Below are 20,695 nucleotides of genomic sequence, written 5' to 3' on the forward strand. Positions count from 1 at the left end.
CCCACCCCCAGCTGCCCACTCTCTCACTTATAGAGGGCACCACAGAACAATGTCCTTTATACAGCTAGTACAGGGCTACATTCCATGTCCTATATGGGTTTGTACTATAGAGGTTGTATCATGTGCCGTCATCAGTTTGGTGTTTTAATAGATATGTTTGTATTAAAGTATGTGACTGCATTCACCTACATACATTTAAAATCTCAGCTGTCAATGGGGCTATAAAAGCATATCAATCCAGTCTAAAGGTGCCCATACACGTTACAATTATTGTATCTCATCGTATCTCGGTTTTGCGTTGAGATCTAGTACAAAAAGTATGTGCAGCACATACTTTTTGTACTAGATATCATCTCATCGCAAAACCGAGATGCAATGAGATGCGATATTGTATACATTAATTGTAACGTGTATGGGCACCTTAACTGTCGCTATAGCTATCCTGTCTATTGGGATGAAATGGCAACAAACCGTCCCTGGTAATCCTGTACTTTTTGCCTTCACCCATTATTTCTGCCACGACCCTCTTACATTACTTTTTACATTTTTGCATAATTCTATATAAGAAAACTTGCCAGTAATTTTTTTTTGTTTTGTTTGTTATCCATTTGTTTGTTGTGTCTTCCCCTTTTTATTCTGTTTTTCATTTGTTTGTTCTACCCTCTATCCTAAAACAAACCAACAAAAATATAGACTTTTTTTATAGACTTTTTTATGGTGCCTATTCTAATTATTGGTGATTGACAAGTAAAAAGGGAAAGCTGAATTTCTGTAAATCGATAACTATAAAGCTGGGTATACATTATCTGCGGCGGCCATGCTTCTTTACACAGCATAGTCTTTGCTAGCAATGTCTTCTCTCTGTCCTGCGTGTTGCTGACAGGGGCCCCTATTCTGATCGCAGTACAAATTTGTTCTCAAAATGGGCAAAACCATGTGCACTGCAGAGGGGGCAGATATAACATGAATAGAGAGAGTTAGATTTTGGTGAGTTATTTTGTTTCTGTGCAGGGTAAATACTGGCTACTTTATTCTCACACTGCAATTTATACCCCTTTTCCACTAGCCTAAATATCACAGGGTTTTGCACGCAAACCCGGTATTTTATGCAGGTGGAAATACTCCCTGCTGAAATAACCCAGGTCATGAGACCTGCCATTTCTACTCAGGTAGTGACCAGGGTTGAACACGGGTTCAACCTGGGTCAATGTATAGTGTAAACGGGTAACCGGGGTCGACCTGGGTCCCGTTCACTACAGTGCAAAAGCTGGCGCTGGGAGATGCTCTTATCTCCCAACGCCTCCCTGACCCCACCTCCTGATGATGTCACTCGCCCCACATTACGCCGGGGGGGACGGGGACACACACACGACTCTAGTGTGAATGGGTTTGCAAGCCAGGTAGCAACTAGGCTGTAGCCGGATACAAAATCCTGGGTGCGACTCGGCTTGTAGATGGAAAGGGGGTATTAGTTTTCTGTTTCAACACATCCCATCCAAATTTAACTGTCTCTGAACAGTTTACATCTACCCCACCTGCAGTGCACATGGTTTTGCCCATTTTGAGAACTAATTTGTACTGCGATCAGATCTGAATAAGGGCCAATGTGCGGGGGTGTGCAAAGTCAGCAACATAGTGGGTTCACGGTAGTCGATGTGACCATATGATGCTCTGATCAACTGAATTAGGTGACGTATGGTCTAGTGTAGGACTAGAAAACCTGCAACTCTCCAGCGGTTAGGAAACTACACATTCCAGCATGTTTTGCGATAGTTTTAGCATTCCCTAATAGCAAAACTGAGGAAAGGCATGCTGGGAATTGTACTCTCATAACAGCTGGAGAGGCACAGGTTGACCAGGACTGGTCTAGTGTGTATCCAGTTTAACAGATTTTTTTAACATATTAAAATTACCTGTTTCTGCATTTGAATTTGTTGATTAGACCTTTTTCTTTTGATATTGCATAGTAGGATAAAGGAAAATAATAAAAAACGCAGACAAAAAAACTGCTACATAAGCTAGTAAATGTACAAATATTATGTAAGAGGTCTTGCAAATCCTTCCTTGTCTGAATTGTATATTAATGGTGCCCATACACCTCCAAGGAGATCCTCAAGAGGCTTCAAAAAATCAAAGAAATCAAATCAGCAGGCCCAGATGAGATTCACAAAAGGGTTCCTTTGGAAATAAAGGAGGGGATAGCAAATCCTCTGCACTATATTTTTGATAAATCCTATTCCCCCAGTACCGTGTCAAAGGACTGGAGAATTGTGGAAGTAGTACCGATATGTAAAACGGAAAAAGCGATGACCAGCGAATTTTAGATCTGTGAGCTTAACATCGATCGTACAGAAATGTTTTGAGGGAACTTCAACCCTTTGCAGTCCAAATGTTTTTGTTTTTTTTGCAATTCAAACGGTATGGTTTAAATGTATTTTTTTATTAATATTATTAGTATGTATAATTATTTTAGTTATTAATTGTAATTTTTTTTTTATAAAAAAAAATGTTCTACATTGAATGCTACTAGCCCTAGGGCTGTTGAGCCTGACTAGTTGTTGGACCTGAAAAAGGTTAAGAGATGGTATCCAGGAATACCTAGAGATGAATAATATAATCACTGGTAATCCATATGGGTCTCCAGATGACCTCACTCTGCCGGGCAGTCACAAAACCCTGATTCAACATAAGTGTCTTCACAACTTCTAGAGTATAGTGCACTGGTGGCCAAAATGGTCCTCCAGATCTACCTGTGCATCTGTATAATGTCCGTTAGGAATGAATGCAGTGCGTTTGAAAATGTGACTTATTAATGACTTCACCTGTGCACCAGCTTGGTGATTTGGAAAATGTGAGCTGTTGGTAGATCTCGCGTACTGTTTTGGTCAGCCCTAGTCTAGGGATTCTCATTAATAACCAACTGTTAGGGACTTCTACTGAACAATTTTTTTTCACCCAGATAACTACTCTGGTACTTGAAACCACTTCTAGGTTCCTACTACTGGCACCTAGAAATGCTAATTTCTTAGATGTGGTCATGCTGCTGCATCTATTTCCCTACTGACTATTTCCTAAAGACTGCACTTTGTAATGGGCAGAGGGGTTTGAACTTATGCTGGGTACACACCAGGACGACAAGGGTCCGATCCCATCAATCTAGATCCAATTCCGACCGATTGGATGTAGATTGTGTGGTGATTGGGCCCTTTTCTGTCCTGGAGTGGACCGATACCGATCCGATACGCGGTCCCGCGGGTCGGTCGTTCTTCAGATCCTACCTGCTGCAGGTAGGATCTGAAGAAAGCCCATACTCGCCCATACACCAGCGGATCGGACCCGCTCACGGCGCACATAGTAAGCGGGTCGTGCCCCCCCCCCCCCAGCATCATCGTGAGTGGGTCGGAAGAAACACTGACGACCCGCTCACGATGTGCATCATGAGTGGGTCGTCCTGGTGTGTACCCCACATTAGAGGCACTGGATTTAACCCCCATATAGCCAGTGAGTGATTTAAGTGTTTGTCACACTGTCTTGTAGCAAGATTATGATCATTAGCTCCAGAAATGTCCTGGAAAGAAATCTCCCTTATCTAAAGTTGCTTAGGGATATCACAGCATACGTTTATTATACAGCACTAGATGTTCAGTGGGGAATACATACGGGAGGCTGGGTGTGAAATCACAATGCTAAGAACTCCCCCCCGCAGCCTAACCTTAACCCACCTTCTAGTACCATTTATTTATTTACAGTTTCTTATATATCGCAGCATATTCTGTTGCGATTTACAATTGAAATTAACAGTGATTAAACAAACTGGGTAATTACTAACCGACATGGAGGTAGGAGGGCCCTGCTCACAAGCTTACAATCTATAGACACCCATAGCTTCTCTGTAATACCAGGGAGACTGGAAAGGATCAGTGGGGTAGTGTGATCTTTACATCTCAGCCCTCCAGAATGGACTTCTTATTCTGCCCTAGGTGCTGGCCTCTATCTCTGGTCATCCATTCTGTATTCCTGAGTAAGTGGGCTTACTTTGCCCCTCTCACCATCAATACCATCTGTTACTGACTCCTTACACTTTGTAGTTAAGGTTGGACAATGGGAACCGTGGCAACTGAATTGGCAAGTGGAACAGCTGGTATATATATTTTTCTACATTTAATGTGGTTACCAGTGGACAAATAGGGGTATACTCACCTCTGTTCATGAGGTTGGCTGGGAAGAAAGCACAACCTTTGGCCAGTCCCAGGCACATGGAAGTCAAGGGGAGAGTGATGTTCCCTCATCACATTGCCTAAAATAATTGTAGGAGCTCAGTTCGTGGGACAGGCTGCTCAGCAGAGAGAAAGCAGCCAGATACTAGGGAAGCGGATTCTTACTGTAGGGCAGTGGTTCCCAAACTTTTTTTGAATCACGGCACCCTAGAGCATTAAAATATTTTCAAGGCACCCCTAGGCCAAATGCTTCTTATCCAGAAATTCAGAAAAAAAATATAAAATTAAGTGCATTGTGTTTATATGTCACAGTTATCTGGTGAGGGTCAGGATTTGCTCCTGTTTGTCCACATATATTATTATTATATATATATTATACATATATTGTCCACCAACCCAAGGCACCCCTGCAAATGTCCTGAGGCACCCCAGGGTGCCTAGGCACACAGGTTGGGAACCACTGCTGTAGGGAACCATGCTGGAGCCTTTAGGGCTGTTTTGCAATTAGTTGGCTGAAATTGGCAGCTTCCTCTAACTTTCTACATCTGCTGGTTGGGTCACTTTAATGGTACAGACCTGCAGTATGGGATTTCCTGGGGCTTCACGTTAACGCGTAGAATTTTGAACTACATTTGTTTTCATATATACTGTTTCCACATTCTAAATACACTACAATTAACCTGCGAAGTGCAACAGCTGATTATTTCAACACTGTGCATTAAAACATAAATATGTATTGATATCTTACAAGCCTTTCAACCCCAAAATGAATGGTCCTCTAATCCTGTAATTTCGTACCGGGATCCATCGAGTCAAAAATGCAAAGTCTTCAAGTGCTACAGTCGCCATGCTTAGCCCTGTCCTGCAGCAAATGTACCTCAATTTAAATACAGTTTTCTTAATGTTACTATTTCTTAAACTGAACACTGTCAATTTTTCTTTAAGTGTGATTTAGTGGAAACTGAGGAAGGTGGCAGAAATGATGGGAGAAAGAAAGGACAGGAGAGGTGTAATTAGATGACGGAGGAGAACCAATTGGCAAAATGTAAAGCCTTGCAGGATATATGTAAACATGGGGCAAATTATAGTGAATGCACTAGAAAGTACGATTCTCAGTATTGCTTTTGAGGGAGATGGGATGTTCTAAAACACGTCTGTCCATTACCTGATCACGCCTCCTCCACCTAGGAAAGCAAATTTATATTATGCCATTGTCTGCTCTCCCTGAACAATGTTCTGCAGGGTATAGTCAGAACGATATGAGCTTTCTTTATACTAATGATAACAAATGGAAAAAAGTATGTAAGGAAACTCTGTCCCACTGTGGTTACAATCCCTGTATTACACTGGTGGTGTGTGCTAAAATATAGCATGTTGGGGCCATGTATGAAAGGTTAGCAGCGCTGTCCATTCAGAAACTGGCATGTGTATTTGCGCTGGCTCCACAGCAGGGGCTGGCTGTGGTGGTAGCCACCTCTGGCCTGCATGTAAGATCTCGCGCATAACCAGTGAGCTGGCTGGACAAGGTGAAACAGGGTGTCAGCACTAAGCTGATGCACTGTGTACTCCCGGGTCTCTTTCACTCCCCTGCTCTGGCAGACAAGATGATCATACATCTGGTCAATAAAGATCTCTGCTTCACCTTGTTAACAAGATTCCCCCCAAAGTGTGAATTAAAGCAATCATTTCTATTGAAACACTATATTAAGTAAAAGCAAAGAGCAAGAGCATAGAGTGCTTAAAGCAAAAGGAAATATGCGCTCTAGATTTAGATGGTAAAAATACATCACTAGAACATCTGATATATAGCTCTGGTTACTACCTTTTTACCTTAGCGCATTGGTTCCCAAACTGTGTGCCGTGGCACCCTAGGGTGCCTCAGGACACTTGTGGGGTTGCCTCGGGCTGGTGGTTCAGGAGCAATTCAAATTATTTATGGTCATTGTAATAGCCAAAACCAGTGCTTGTGGCTTCCAATCATAACATATGTGGACTGACAGAGGTGCATCATGTCACTCCTCACATAATTAAACCTAAGAATGACATATAAACACAGTTTTCTTAATTTTATATATTATTTTTTTCTATATTATCAATAAGATGCTTTTATCTTAGGGGTGCCGTGAAAAAATTCTGATACACCAGGGTGCCTAAATTTCAAAAAAGTTTGGGAACCACTGCCTTAATGTGTAAGAGTTCACTAGTTAAATCAATGTTATTCTTTGCAAAAATAGCGATTTGGATGGTCCAGTTTAAATAGGCATCCAAAAATCCCTTCCAATTCAAAAGTCCAATTATGTGAGTATATTTTGAAGTATAAATTATCAGTTTATCATTAAAAAAAATATTGGTCTTGGATGTTCCAGAATTGTTATGGTCTTTTGTTTAATAAAGAGCTATGCTAATGTAATACCAACTTTAGACAGTAGATGGTATTTTTATTTTGGTATAACACTACATAATATTTTCATCACAAGAAATACATATTTCCTTCCAACATACACTGCCCCATACACACTACACATAGCCAAATTGACCCACATGTTCAGCCGAGAGGGGGGGGTGGTTAATGGTTAACAGTATTGGGTGTACACACTAGAAAGACCTTTCTGAGAGATATATTTTACTATATCCTCCAGTGTGTATGGGCATCAAGTCAGTACACGATAGAAGAACCAATTAGATAGGTTTTTTTTTTTGTTTATTTGGGGGGGGGGGGGGGGGGGGGGGGGAGGTGATTAATTAAATGAAATATTGAATAACCCCAAGATTGTGTGCCAGCCTCTATTTCAGAAACAATGTTCCTATAAGCTTAAACTGGTTACACACCTGCAGATATCTGTCCAATCTATCTGGTGTGAACAAAAACCTAGAAATGTACAGTGTGGGAGCAAATGACCATCAAAAAATTTGCTCCCAAATGCTAGAAAACACACTGGTAAGTTAGACAAATTGGTTAAATCAATCTGATAGATAAAAACAATTGCTTGGATAAATTTGTTGTATTTCTACTATGCTTATTTTCATTTGCTCATATACTGTACATTTCCAGATTTATGTTCGCAATAGACGGCTAAATCTTTAGGCGTGAATCCAGCCATAGACTCTACCCAGCCCAAGTTTTAAGGCTATCCATAATTAAGTCCAAATGGTTAAATCAAATTGATGAAGGTACTAATTAATTCACCTGTTGTCAAGCATACCTTTTTAAACAGTTATCTGGACCATGTATTGATGGGGTGGAGATCGAAAATACCATGGTCGACAGTGTCTAGTAAGATGCCTATACTTGGTCATCCACATTTAGATAGACAGTGACGGGAGATCAAAGGAAGGTAAGCATCGACTGGAACCTGGTCGACAGTAACATGGTGGACACAGGTTTTTTGTCTTTTTTAGTGTCCTTCCACTTGGTTCCTACTCTACTGTCCAAGTGGAGCGAGCCATGCGGGGGGGGGACACTGTTTACATACACATTGTCCACAGGCTCGCTGACATTTGGAACCCAAAAAAAATACAAAATTCTGTGTCGACCTTGCTACTGTCACATAGTAACATAATAATGCTGAAAAAATAAGTTAGTCCATCGAGTTCAACCTATCTAACTTGTAACTACTGACTTGAATAAGTCATATCCTATAAGATTCTCTTAGTGGCCAAAAATGCATCCAGTTTTGATTTTAAATTCATTAACAGTAGTTCCTGTAATCATCCCCACCGGCAATGAGTTCCAGAATCTTACTGCTCTAATGGTGAAGAATCTTCTTCCTAATTCAGTACGGAATTTCTGTTCCTCGAGCCTCAGTTTATGTCCTAAGTATAGGCCTGTTAGTGAACAAATCATCTCCCAGTTCCATATGATTCCCATATGTATTTGAACATACTAATCACATCACCTCTCAACCTCTGTTTCTCCAGTGAAAACATATTCAGCCTGGTTAACCTAAGACCTTTTACTAGCTTAGTCACCCTTTTCTCTACCTGTTCCAATTCATTTATGTCCTTTTTAAGGTGCGGTGCCCAGAACTAAACACAATATTCCAAGTGTGGTCTCACCAGTGCCTTGTCAAGAGGCACTATCACATTGGCATCCCTTGAATCCATACCCCTTTTAATGCATGCCAGTGTCCGGTTTGCTTTTGCTGCTGCACTTGAGCAGTGTGCACTATTACTCACTTTTTCATCTATGATGACCCCTAAGTCCTTCTCTACAGCAGAATTTCCTATAATAACTCCATTTAGCCTATAAGTAGCTTGTTCGTTTTTGTTCCCATAATGAATTACTTTACATTTTGCAACGTTAAACTGCATTTTTCACCTTTCTGCCCACCTTTCCAGTTTATTTAAGTAACTTTGTAGTGTTTCCACATCCTTTCCTGAGTAAAGTTCCTTACTCATTTTTGTGTCGTCTGCAAATATTGCAAATTTACTCACTATGTTACTTTTAATATCATTAATGAATATGTTAAACAAGGTGGATCCCAATATTGAACCTTGCGGGACTCCACTTTGGACCTTTACCCAGCTGGAATGTATGCCATTTATAAGTTGGATAACATAAAAACATTGCCATGTTGCGATCTCATCACTGTTCCTGCTTGATTGACCTTCTTTCTCCTTTAATTATTCCTGATGCTGGGACTTACCGGGAATTGCCTGCCCCACGCATGCTAAATAAAATCTGCACAAGAATTTTTTTTCCACAATCATTGGCGTTTATCAGATGTAAATGGTTAGCCCGTTAATAAAAACCTCCTCAACCCCTTGTTTCTGTGTCCAAAAATGTTTTGTGGTTAATTGGATACCCCTAAGTGCTTTGAGGACAAAATGAAGAGAACAGTTGTGTTCATCTCAGAATGTAATATTTCTCCGCATAGACCTAGATGCAATACAAGTTGATGCTATTCTGACAGCAGCGATAAGTCACAAATTAATTCTATTCTAAGTATCCTGTAACTAAAAACTTAATTTATTGAAGAGATTTTGAGAGTACTATGGTTAATAGCAGCTACCATAGAAGTGAAGTAATTAATAAATAAGAATCCATATGAGAAACTGGGTTTCTTTTGCAGACTAGCAGGATCTTTATATTGGTTTATTTCATTAACAATATTAAGCAAGGCATAATTTGCATTGGTGGTCAAGAGATAGCACCTTGTGGACAAAAGTGTTCTTGCCACAGCCTATAGATTGAGATGACCTCTGTTGTCATCACAGAGCTGAAGGTCACTTGCAGGAGGAAACAAAGTTTATTTTTAAGTTTCCAAGAAACATGACTTACCCTGTTCTTGCTTGGAGCAGCGCATGTCCCAATAAGCCCTCAAGCTTTTTTTTTTTCTATACTTAACTAGCTTCAACTATTTCCTCTGACAGTGCAAAATATCTAGTCTGGTATGCATTTTTTATACATGATTTAAGTTTTGTTGCTAAAATAATACTTCATGCAGCTAATTTGCCTTCTTCCTTATACCCCTTTCACATCGCACAAAATAACTGGGTTCATGCCGGTTCGACCCGGTAATTGGTGCGATGTCAAAGGGGTTACCGGTTATAACTAACTGGTAGCATTACAAACCAGGTAAAAGGAAGGGTTCTTACTGTTTTTTTGCTGTGCAGTGTTAACAGGTTAATCAGGTCGGACAACCAGTTTCCCTTTCATACTATGGAGGAGGCAGCGATTGGCGCAGCGCCGGCTGTAAGTGCTGCCGCCTCCCCAAATGACGCTCCGAAACGCCCCCACACGACTTCAGCGAACCAGCAATATTACCGGTTCTCTTATGCCATCTGAACAGACTGCACATGCAGGGTCGCACTTGGACTGACCTGTTTCAAAGTCCCAGTGCAACCCTGCATTTGCAGTCTGAAAGTGGTATTATATTGTTACAGAATTACTGTGCTCATTGAAGCTTTGTAGATATGTACAAGAACTGGATTTTTTATTTTTTTTTACACTTTCGCCTGCAGGGGGCCGGGAGACGCGTTGAATAGGGTGACACAGAGGGCTGGAGCGAATGCTCCAGCCCTCCGGAACCCTGCGAATGTGCAGCAAATCCTTAACAGGATTCGCTGCACATTTCGAAAACCAGCATTGAATACTGCACACAGTCTTCTGTCACCTTTAAGGTGCCCACACACTAGAAAGATCTGTGATCTTAAGATGTGTGCACAAATTAGCCTTCAAATCTCTTGTCCATCCTAGACCAAAGATTTCAGGCAAGCGCACATCTTCACCAAAGATTTATCTTAAGATCCCATGTGCGTTCCTATATATCTTTGCTACATCTTCTGATCTTTCATGCAGCATTTAAGATCAGAAGATTTAGCGGTACTTGTTTCCTAGCACTGCGCCCACGATTTTCAGTCGTATGGCATCTTATGCATTGTATCGCATCGCATCGCATGCCATATAGCCGCATGCGATGCGATTTAAGCATCCTATACGATTTTTAATTATATAAGCACATTAATGGGTACTTACAATATTAAATGCACCCCCACGCCATCCCCACTATCAACGCCAACCCGAAGCATGGCGAGTGCAGTGAGCCCACGAGGGGTGGCGGTACTCGTCCTCCGACCTTTTCATACCCCCACTATCCAAGTCGGCGCGTAGTTGAGTTTATATAGTGTGGCGAGCGCAGCGAGCCACCGAGCCCGACGCGTTTCGAGCGCAGCGTATTACTTTACATGTATTCCACGTCCCCTAGCTGGGCTTGCTGCGCTCGCCACACTATCTGAAATCAACTTCACGCCGACATGGATAGTGGGGGTTTGAAAAGGTTGGAGGACGCGTACCGCCGCCCCTCGCAGGCTCGCTACGCTTGCCACACTTCGGGTTAGCGTTGATAGTGGGGGTGGCGTGGGGGTGCTTTTAACATTGTAAGCACCCCTTACAATGTGCTTATACAATTAATAATCTTATAGGGGGCCCAATTAACATTGAAAACAGCCATTCGGGTGCTTATACAATTTTAAATCTTATACCATTGTATATGGCATACAATGCGATGGTATACGATTTACAATTGTATAACATCGGCTGCCATCGCGTAACATCGCATTGCATCGCATACCATTGTATGGCTTATGGTATGCGATGCGATGGGCGCTGTGCTAGGAAACAAGTACCGATTTAGCAAAAGATCTATGGGAGCACGTGGCCGATTTTTGCTGTAAATATCGGCCGATCGGTTGGAAATCGTCTGATTGACAAAAAAATCGTTCTATTGTGTGGGCACCTTTTTAGACTGAAGATCAGGAGTCAATAAAAATAAATAAATACCACTGCGTTAATTTAGACCTCCTCCAAACCAATACTTGTTCGGGCTAAGAAGAGGTATGCCAATCTTTGTTTTAAATCGGTAGCCATTTACCTCAGATAATGCATTTTTACCAATTAGACAACTTTAAAAAAAAATGAGCCATTAAAACAGCTACTTACTTAAAATTAAGTAGCTTAACCAAACCAACAGTCCTGAATTCTTGAAGCTTAAGTAAATTTACTCCTGAGGATCGAGATCAAGTAAGGTTTTACTTTTCTGCTCTGCTGTAAATGTACAGTTTTTGTCCTTTTTGAGCAGAGCATCCAGTTGTTTTTTGTTTTTAAAAATCCCTCAGTCACCAGTTCTTCAAGCTTGCGTCACATTATTGCTATTGGTGTACACTGAAGGAAAGTTAAACTATAAGCAGTTAGAACGCTGGCATAAATATTGGAATGTTGATTTATGTTGTTGGCAAGCTGAGATACAGCAGAATAGAGAGCTATGCTTGTTCAAAAGCTGAGGATTACTTGTGACCTCACATTTGATATGTCTAATGCTATTTGACCAATGGTAAAGAAACTGCATTCTCGAAGTTACTCAGCCATCCTCAAAGTTCAAGAAGATGATATGTTTTTTTTGTTTTTAAATTGCTGTGTTCGGTTTTCAAAATTTGTACAAATGAGATCAGTCCCATTGAGGCTGCCTGGAGTTATTTATCAAAGTAGTAAATATGAAGAGGCCTGTGTCATTACATACATGTGTCCTTAATGTGGATTGTTTCAGAATGTTTGGTTTTGATCTGGTTTTAAATGTAACCGTACTGAGTGACTCACTGTTCCAGTGTTCTAAAAACTAAAAATAAAGTGACGAGCAACTCAAAACATTTATCCGTAATGAAAGCAGTCATTGCTTTAACGTCTACTCACTGTCGGATATACACTGATAATGATGAAATGTAAATAAATGGCTTTTTAACTCTTTGAGTGCCAACATCTTGGTGAGAGATGCGCACAATATCCACTAAAAAGGCCAGCATCTCTCTCACATTTAAAAAAAATAAATATATATATATATATAATACATACATACATGCATACATGCTCACAATGGAGCGGAGGCCGGCACTCACGGAGATTCTTCAACAGAAATAAATCAGCAACACCAAAGTGTGGTCAACGTTTCTGAGGTTTTAATATACCTCTTTCGTCAGGACATGAAACGTTGACCACACTTTGGTGTTGCTGATTTATTTCTGTTGAAGAGTCTCCGTGAGTGCCGGCCTCCGCTCCATTGTGAGCATCCTTGCATGTATTACCCTAAGGCAGGGTCACCTGGAGCAACTGACTATTGTATGTACTGAGTGCCGGATTACCTCCCTTTCCATATATATCTATCTATCTGAGGTGTCGCTATTTGCTGTGGTGTTTCTAGCACAGGTCTGGTTTGCATATATCAGTGCTGATATACAGACCACACTGTGCTAGAAGCACTACAGCAGACAGCGACACCCCAGGCAGGGAAGAGGAACTGCATGGGTTTTCAAAGATGGCGAGTGCTTGACAAAGTTTTACACCGTTTTTGACAAAGTTGCTTGGCACTAAAAGGGTTAAGTATTGTAGCTCTTTGTTAAAAATAATACATATTTACATTTCGAAGTCTTGGTTTATAATTATTAGAACATTTTAAATCCTTATAAAATCACATGATTATTAACAGCTGCTATGTTGTACAAACTTCCTGCACTATATTTTGGTGTACCAAAGGTTAGGTAGTAATGCAATGACAGATGGGTATGCATTTATTTCCGATGCGTTATGTATTTGGTACTCTTCCAGATCAGACTCAGACTGTATCATTCTATCCATGAAAATGCTCGCTTTTACTATAATAAGTGATGACCGTTTGCTTAATACTAGATCAGCCTGTAGCAAATATAGGTAATATAATATTAACTTTAGCACAGAGTATATAATATCCAAGTATAGAACACTGTGTAGCAAATGTAGACAATACAAATTTGTGATCTCTAATACCCCTTTTACACCAGAGGTTGGACCCGGGATATTGCCTCTCCAGTCCGTGGCGGGGCGTGGTGTAAATGGGCTGAAAAAAAATAACACTGGTACTGTTCCCCGGGAATCTGACCTGGCAAATGTTCAGGGTCGGACACCGGGCTTATCCGGGGCTCAGGGTGGTGTAAATGGTCATTATCCGGGTTATTTGGCGGGGAGAAGGCCGCAAAGAGCTGATTGGTGCTTCTGCGGCTCTGGCAGATGATGTCATCTGCCGGAGACCCGCACATGGAGCAGCACAGCAGCAGAAGCTGCGTTACCAGGCTGTTTCCAGTCTGTGCTGGAAGCACTCTCCCCAGTGAGTTTACAGCCTCATCTGCAGCAACACACGCTGGCTGTCACACAGGGGGGAATTTACTAAAGGAAATTTGTAAAAAATAGGTGTAAAAATAGGTGTATTTGTATCCAGAAATACACTTATTTTTGACATTTACTATCCCGAAAATACGGCTATTCGTATTGATGTTCTATCAATACGAATACGAATTGCTGTATTTTCGGGATAGTAAATGTCAAAAATAAGTGTATTTCTGGATACAAATACACCTATTTTTTACAAATTTCCTTTAGTAAATTTCCCCCACAGTGTGTCCCAGTGTGTTACAAGTTTGTATTCATACGCATCTTCATCTTTCTTTATGAGAATACATTACATCTATAAAGATTCCAATGTATGATGATTTTATGCATATTTTCAGCTTAATAAAGCAAAAAACTTGAAGAGTGTTATGTTCCATTTGTTGTGACCTCATCATCAACAGGCCAAAAATCCATTTTTTAATGACAGCCGCAAGGAAAGGCAGGGCTGATCCGTTTTCAGTGTAAAAGGGCATTACCCAGGAATAACCTGGATTGAAGTGCAGTGTAAATGGGGTCAGGGCATGCTCTGGCAATTTTCTGTGTTCAATTTCCCGGGTCCTACCCAGCATTCTGGTGTAAAAGTGGTATAACAGGAGTACTGGGAGGCCCCTGGTGTCAGAAGACTGTGATAATAGACACAAATTATTTTGTTTTTTATTATTTTTTAATTTTTATGCCAGAAGATTTTTAGGTTGAGAGGGCAAGATATAATCTGTTTGACACCCCTAATTTGCAGTATGTATCCCCCCTGTGATATGCAAATTAGTGTAGTGGGCGCAGGTATGTATGTATGTATGTATGTACGTACGTACGTGCCGGACGGAATATGCACTTTGTAGGAGCCGAGTCCACAGGATCCGGAAACATGGATGCAGCTTGGAGAGAGAACCATATAGGTAACACAATCAGTAGCACTGGCAACTTTATAAACTTTCCAAGCCTCCTAATAGGAGCCAGTGAGCAGTGATTGGCTTGGTAATTAGCAGGACAGGAAGATGTTCAGGATAGGCTGAGATCCAGCAGGTGACTGGAATGGACATGGCTTTTCCCATGTCCAGAAAAGGTGTTAAACACTGTACAACACATGGTTGTAGCCTATGACCATGGAGGCAGCATGGAAGCAATTCAATATAGGTTTTATGCATTTTTTTCCCTTTGTTTTGGGCAATGTGGTTTACTTCTTTGGGGGGGGGGGGGGGGGGGGGGGCAGGCAATGTGTGATTTTGGCACGCCCCCAGGTAGATCACCAAAACATTTTAGATTTTAAAGACAATTGCCGACTCAACGTCTGACCACCCCTGTTGTATAGTATTAAATTAGTGTTGTTAATTAAACTTTATTTCACTATTCTTGTATAGTATATGTAAAGACTGCTATTAAAAAGCTATTGGTCATTTTTTTTTAAATGATGTGCTGTGATGACAAAAGGATGAATAACAAAGAAACCAGCAGAAAATTGCACAAAGTTGGGTCTTCAAAGGATAATTGTAAAGCAAATCCAGGTTTGCACTGGGGCAAAAACGCAGTGCTGACATAGGAAGCCATTACACAACTTATGATGCCACAGGTGGCTCAGTAATACATAGGGTGGCTAAGCTTTTAGCTCACAATTATCTAAAGACAGATTTTTTAGTCCAAGCCTGTTCATACATGTTTCTTGTACTTGGTGTTTGTTTTCTTCTTACCTGAGTTACTAAGACCTGAGACAATGGTACAAAGTTATTTTTATGCTGGTTCACTTAAAGTTGTCCAGTGAGCTACAGGGAGAGCAGGTCACTGTTTGAAATAAAGTATTAAAGAGTAAAGTGTGATTCACTAGGAACCTGCACCCCAGGGGGCACATCCAATAAGCCTTTGGGTTTTAATTAGGTCCAGCAGCCCCACACATAATTTTCTCACAGCCTCAGTAAATACATAGAAATAGCTCCATTAAATGCACCCTCAGGGTTAAATCTACTGGAAAACTCATAAATTCGAGCACTTTACATTAAATCTGTGTTGCGCTCAAGTTTATAGCGCAGGAAAGGGCATCGCGCTTTGTGCCTGCTTAAGTGTGACCACCTTGAAAAACACCCCTGGCAGGGCTAAAACATTGGTGAATATTGTACTTTTGGTACTTGTTTCCTAGAACGGCCACAATCTGGGGTAATCGTGTACCTTAACTTAAGGTACACGATTACCCCCGATGGACCCGATTTCCTTTGAAATCAGGTCCATTTTGCCGGCAAAGGCAAAATCGGGTCCATCGCGTCGGTCGGGTGCATTAACATGGCACGCGACGCGACCGACGCGATGGACCCGATTTTGCCATAGGGTTCAATGTTAAAATATTTTAACATTGTAATCGGGGAAAAAAATGGGAAATGGGCCATTTCTCATTGTATATGCTACCCCCCCCCCCCTTCCCCCATTGTGAACGTCACCCCACGATTGACGCCAACCCGAAGCATAGCGAGCCCACGAGGGGTGGCGTTACGCGGCCTCCGACCTTTTCATACCCCTACTATCCACGTCGGTTGAGAGTTGAGAATATAAAGTGTGGCGAGCGCAGCGAGCCACCGAGCCCGAAGCGTGGCGAGCGCACGCGTATACCTGTGACGTTATACGCATCCCCTCGCGGGGCTCGCTGCGCTCACCACACTTTATATTCTCAACTCCACGCCAGCGTGGATAGTAGGGGTATGAAAAGGTCGGAGGACGCGTCCCGCCGCCCCTCGCGGGCTCGCCACGCTTCGGGTTGGCGTCAATCGTGGGGTGCCATTGAGGGGGTTAAAATTGGGGTCTGGGGAGAATTTTACATTGAATCCAATGTAAAATAGGGTCCCAGGGACCCTATTCACATTTCAATCAATGTAAAAATCGGGACCATCGCGTCGGTTGCATCGCATGCGATTTGGTCGCATGCGATGCGACCGACCCGATCAACATCGGTGTGGCCGTTCTAGGAAACAAGTACCGTACTTTTTTTTAACCTACAACAGTTGGAAAGGGACCATGGAATTTTTTACCTAAATGGCTGACATCACACTCCTGCCACACCATGTGTTGCACCCGGAAGTTCCTCCGGGACTTGATGGGGTTGAAGTCAGGGCTCTGTGTGGGCCAGTAATGTTCCTCCACACCACACTCCTCAAACAATCTTTATAGTCCTTGCTTTGTGAACTGGTGCACAGTCATGTTGGAATGGAAAAGGACCTTTCCCCACACTGTTACCACAAAACTGGAAGCATACCTATTGATCAGAATGGTTTGGTGTGCTCAAGCATTAAAATTGCCCTTCCCCGGAGAGAAGATGCCGTCCCTCTGCCCACACACACACAAAAACCCGGCTCCATACCATTATCCCTTCTCCACAAGGTCCTTCATGGCTAAATACCTGTTGAAGTCCGAGAGCTCCCCAGAATGACCTATTATGTATCACAAATGTTTGAAAATGGCTAGGTGCTTTATTTTATACATATGTGACAATGGGTGTGATTGAAATACCATTAACAAATACTTTTGTCCATATAGCAGGGGTTTCCAAACTTTTTGGAATCAGGGCACCCCTAGACAAAATGTTTTCTAATTAAGAAAGTCAGAAAAAACATATTAAGTTAATTAAATTGTGTTTTTAGAGCTCATCCTTAGGGGGGTCAGTTATGTGGTAATGGTCAGGATTCACCTCTGTTTGTCAACAATTTGGCTATTACTTTGGCAATAAATAACTTATATTTCATGGACCACCAATTAAGGGTACCCCTGCAAGTCCCCTAAGGCACCCCAGGGTGCCATGGCACACAGTTTTGCCACTGCCATTTAGTGTAAAATATAGAACAGGGGCATTAACTGGAATAAAAAAGCTCTATGGTAGCTCAGGCAACAATTGAGTAGTCACCAGCTAGAACTCATAGCATTACATAAGACATTGGGCCAGATTCTCTAAGCTTCAGAGGTGATAAAATGGAGAGTGATAAACAGCCAGCCAATCAGCTCCTACCTGCCATGTCACAGACTGTGTTTGAAAAATGTCAGACAGGAGCTGATTGGCTGGCTGTTTATCACTCTCCATTTTATCACTTTTGAAGCTTAGAGAATCTGGCCCATTAACTTTTTATGGTTCTGTGTTTGCATAAAAGAGTATCCTTTTCCCATATAACTCACCCAAGCCTTAAAGCTTCTTCATGTTTCTCCATTTTAAAATGTATATTATAGAAGGTGAGAAACCTTTCCCTCTTACGATGAGTAGGAGAGCAGGAGACCTGTGAGGATGTAGTGCTTGCCTCCAGTGGTTGGGTTGGCTGTGGTCATCTGGAGGGGTCAGCTGACATTCTTTTACTGGTGCGGTCATGGTGGAATAGGCACCTTCAGTATACTCTTTCCCGCTTTTCTCAGGAGCATCCCATTTTTAGTTCTTCCTGTGTCCCGCAACAGGGAGGGGGTCGGATAGGAGTCACCCCTGTCACCCGCTGAGCAACGGTCATGCCCCCAAATTTCTGTCCCAAGCAACTGTTTCTCATGTCACGGATCTAAAGTTGGAAGGCAGTAAGCTGCACTGTGATACAGCCATTTTGCAGCACCTCATTGACATTTCTGTTAGTGCTGCACAACATTTGGCCACATCCGTGAAATGTGGAGAGAATTTTTTTTTTTGCTTCTGTGCTGCCTAAGAGATCTTTTTTTGTATGGGCATATAAATCATCCCTATGGAACAAGTCTTTTAAATATTGCATTTGAGACCAACCCCTAGAGAAGGTAAAAGGGGACAAAGCACATTACCATGGAGCTGCATAACCCCATGAGGAAATGGAATGCCCAGAAAGGAAAAGTAATTTCACTAATTGTTGTTAACCAGTTCAGTGATGCTACCATATAAACACATTTTGTCTAAGATACTAGTCAGGGATTTCCGAGGATCAGATCAAGAAAGACATTTGTGAAAGATGGAATTTTATTTTTCATGTTTTCAAAATCTTCAAATGATGGTGAGACCTGTAGTTTGTGAAGGAGAGGCTCCAATGCATGTTGTTTTATTGTAAGTTCTGTTATTTCCACTTTTGTATGCTAGGGGTTGCCATGATGACCTTTTTAAAGTGGAGATTTCTGGTCCTTCGTAATGCACCTACCATGGCTGCCTCACTTGGTTTGCTCCTGGAGGGGAGGAAAAATACATGGGCATGACTGTTCTGTTGTGACCCTATTACAAGCATCCAGATGCTGTAACCATCACGTTTTGGACAGTATTAAATCGGCTTCAATACTTTTTCTTCCAAAAAATGAGAAAATAAAACATGGATTCCTGACCTATCTTTGCAACTCTGAACGCTGCTTATTGGGGAGTATGCTTCATGTGCCTGAGGCACCTGAAATAATGTTCATTCTAGCACCCTGCATCTTCAAATACCTGTGCAGTTCCTTTTTCCTGTCTGGGGTTTAGTGCTCTGCTGTGCTTCTAGCACAGTGTGGGCTGTATTTCAGAACTTATATGCAGAGCAGATATGTGCTAGAGGCACCACAGCAGAGCAACACCTTAGGCAGGGAAGAGGAAGTGCACGGGTATTGAAAGATGCAGGCTGCTAGAATGAACACTTCCCAGAGGATAATTCCCAATAAGAGCCGGGCATCGGAGCTAGTTGAATTAGCTGCTGTGAATTACCACAGCTATATTAATACCGACCTATATCGAATGCCTAGCTTATTATTCTGGAGCCTAACTTTTGTTTACACGCACAGTATCAAATGTAACTGAAAAGTTTTTAAGTTTTTTTGCAAAGTATCTACATTGTGTAAAGGGCCATACACACTGGGTGATTTCAGCCCCTTTTCTAAGCGATATGATTTGATTGCTTAGAAAAGTAGCACAGAACGCTCCGTGTGTATGCCCTGCAGCAATCCTGATGCGCGGTCCCGCACATCGGTATCGCCGGCTGGGAAAGCACTTTTCCCAGATCTCAGGGCTTTGCCTATTATTAAAATAGACAAATCCCTGCTCAGCACAATCGCTCAGTACAAATCATTGCAGTGTGCTGAGCGGGTGTCCCATTATGTGCTGAGTGTTAATGCTGAAGAACATCACTCAGCACAAAAAGACGGGTCGCCCTGTGGTGGGGGGGTGGGGTGCTTAACACCATTTGATTTTGTTTTAAACAGAATGTTTGTGTATTTTATGCTAAATGTAAGAAACTAATGTTTATAGGTAGGGCTCAGGCAGAAAGACAAAAATAGACTTCAGCTGTCATGTTTTAGACATGAGAGACAAGTGACTCAGGAAGTTCCCGGGGAAACTCTGTGTTTGGGAGTTATTCATGTCAGTCTGTGCTAGCACAAATTAATGTTTTGTAATTGCCTCTATGTTTGAGAAGTTGTTTATAATAGGATCTGTCTAATTAATTTAGTCATTTTACAGCTTTAGTCAGCTTTGTGACCCCGCCCACCTGTAATTGCAGGGGGACTTTGGTTCTTGTGAGTTAGGAGTTCACAATAAAGTGCAGTATAACATGCTGGGTGGCCTCCAGATTATTTTTTTAGCCTCTGTAGCAAGCATTTAGCCTAGACTGATGCATGTGCTTCATCTATTATGTGCATAGGTTCTGTGGCTAATAAAATTCAGATAACCCACATTAAAGGGATATTATGGCAAGAATACGGTGCTTTTCAAGCATCTAAGCCAGTGGTTTCCAACCCTGGTCCTCAAAAATCCCCAACAGTGCACGTTTTCCAGGCATCCAGCAGGTGCACTGATTATTCAGACACATTTTAAAAGATCCACAAGTGGAGCTAATTATGTCACTTGTGTGTGGAGACC

The 20,695-nt window shown here is 41.8% G+C and overlaps 1 protein-coding gene across 2 annotated transcripts in view; it reads left to right on the forward strand.

Moving 5' to 3' along the window:
* PHTF2 (putative homeodomain transcription factor 2) overlaps positions 1-20,695 on the forward strand; it is an 86,648-nt gene that overhangs the window by 542 nt on the left and 65,411 nt on the right. The window lies entirely within an intron of this gene.

Source organism: Crinia signifera, chromosome 4 (genome assembly GCF_055691185.1).
Source record: "Crinia signifera chromosome 4, ASM5569118v1, whole genome shotgun sequence".
NCBI lineage: Eukaryota > Metazoa > Chordata > Amphibia > Anura > Myobatrachidae > Crinia > Crinia signifera.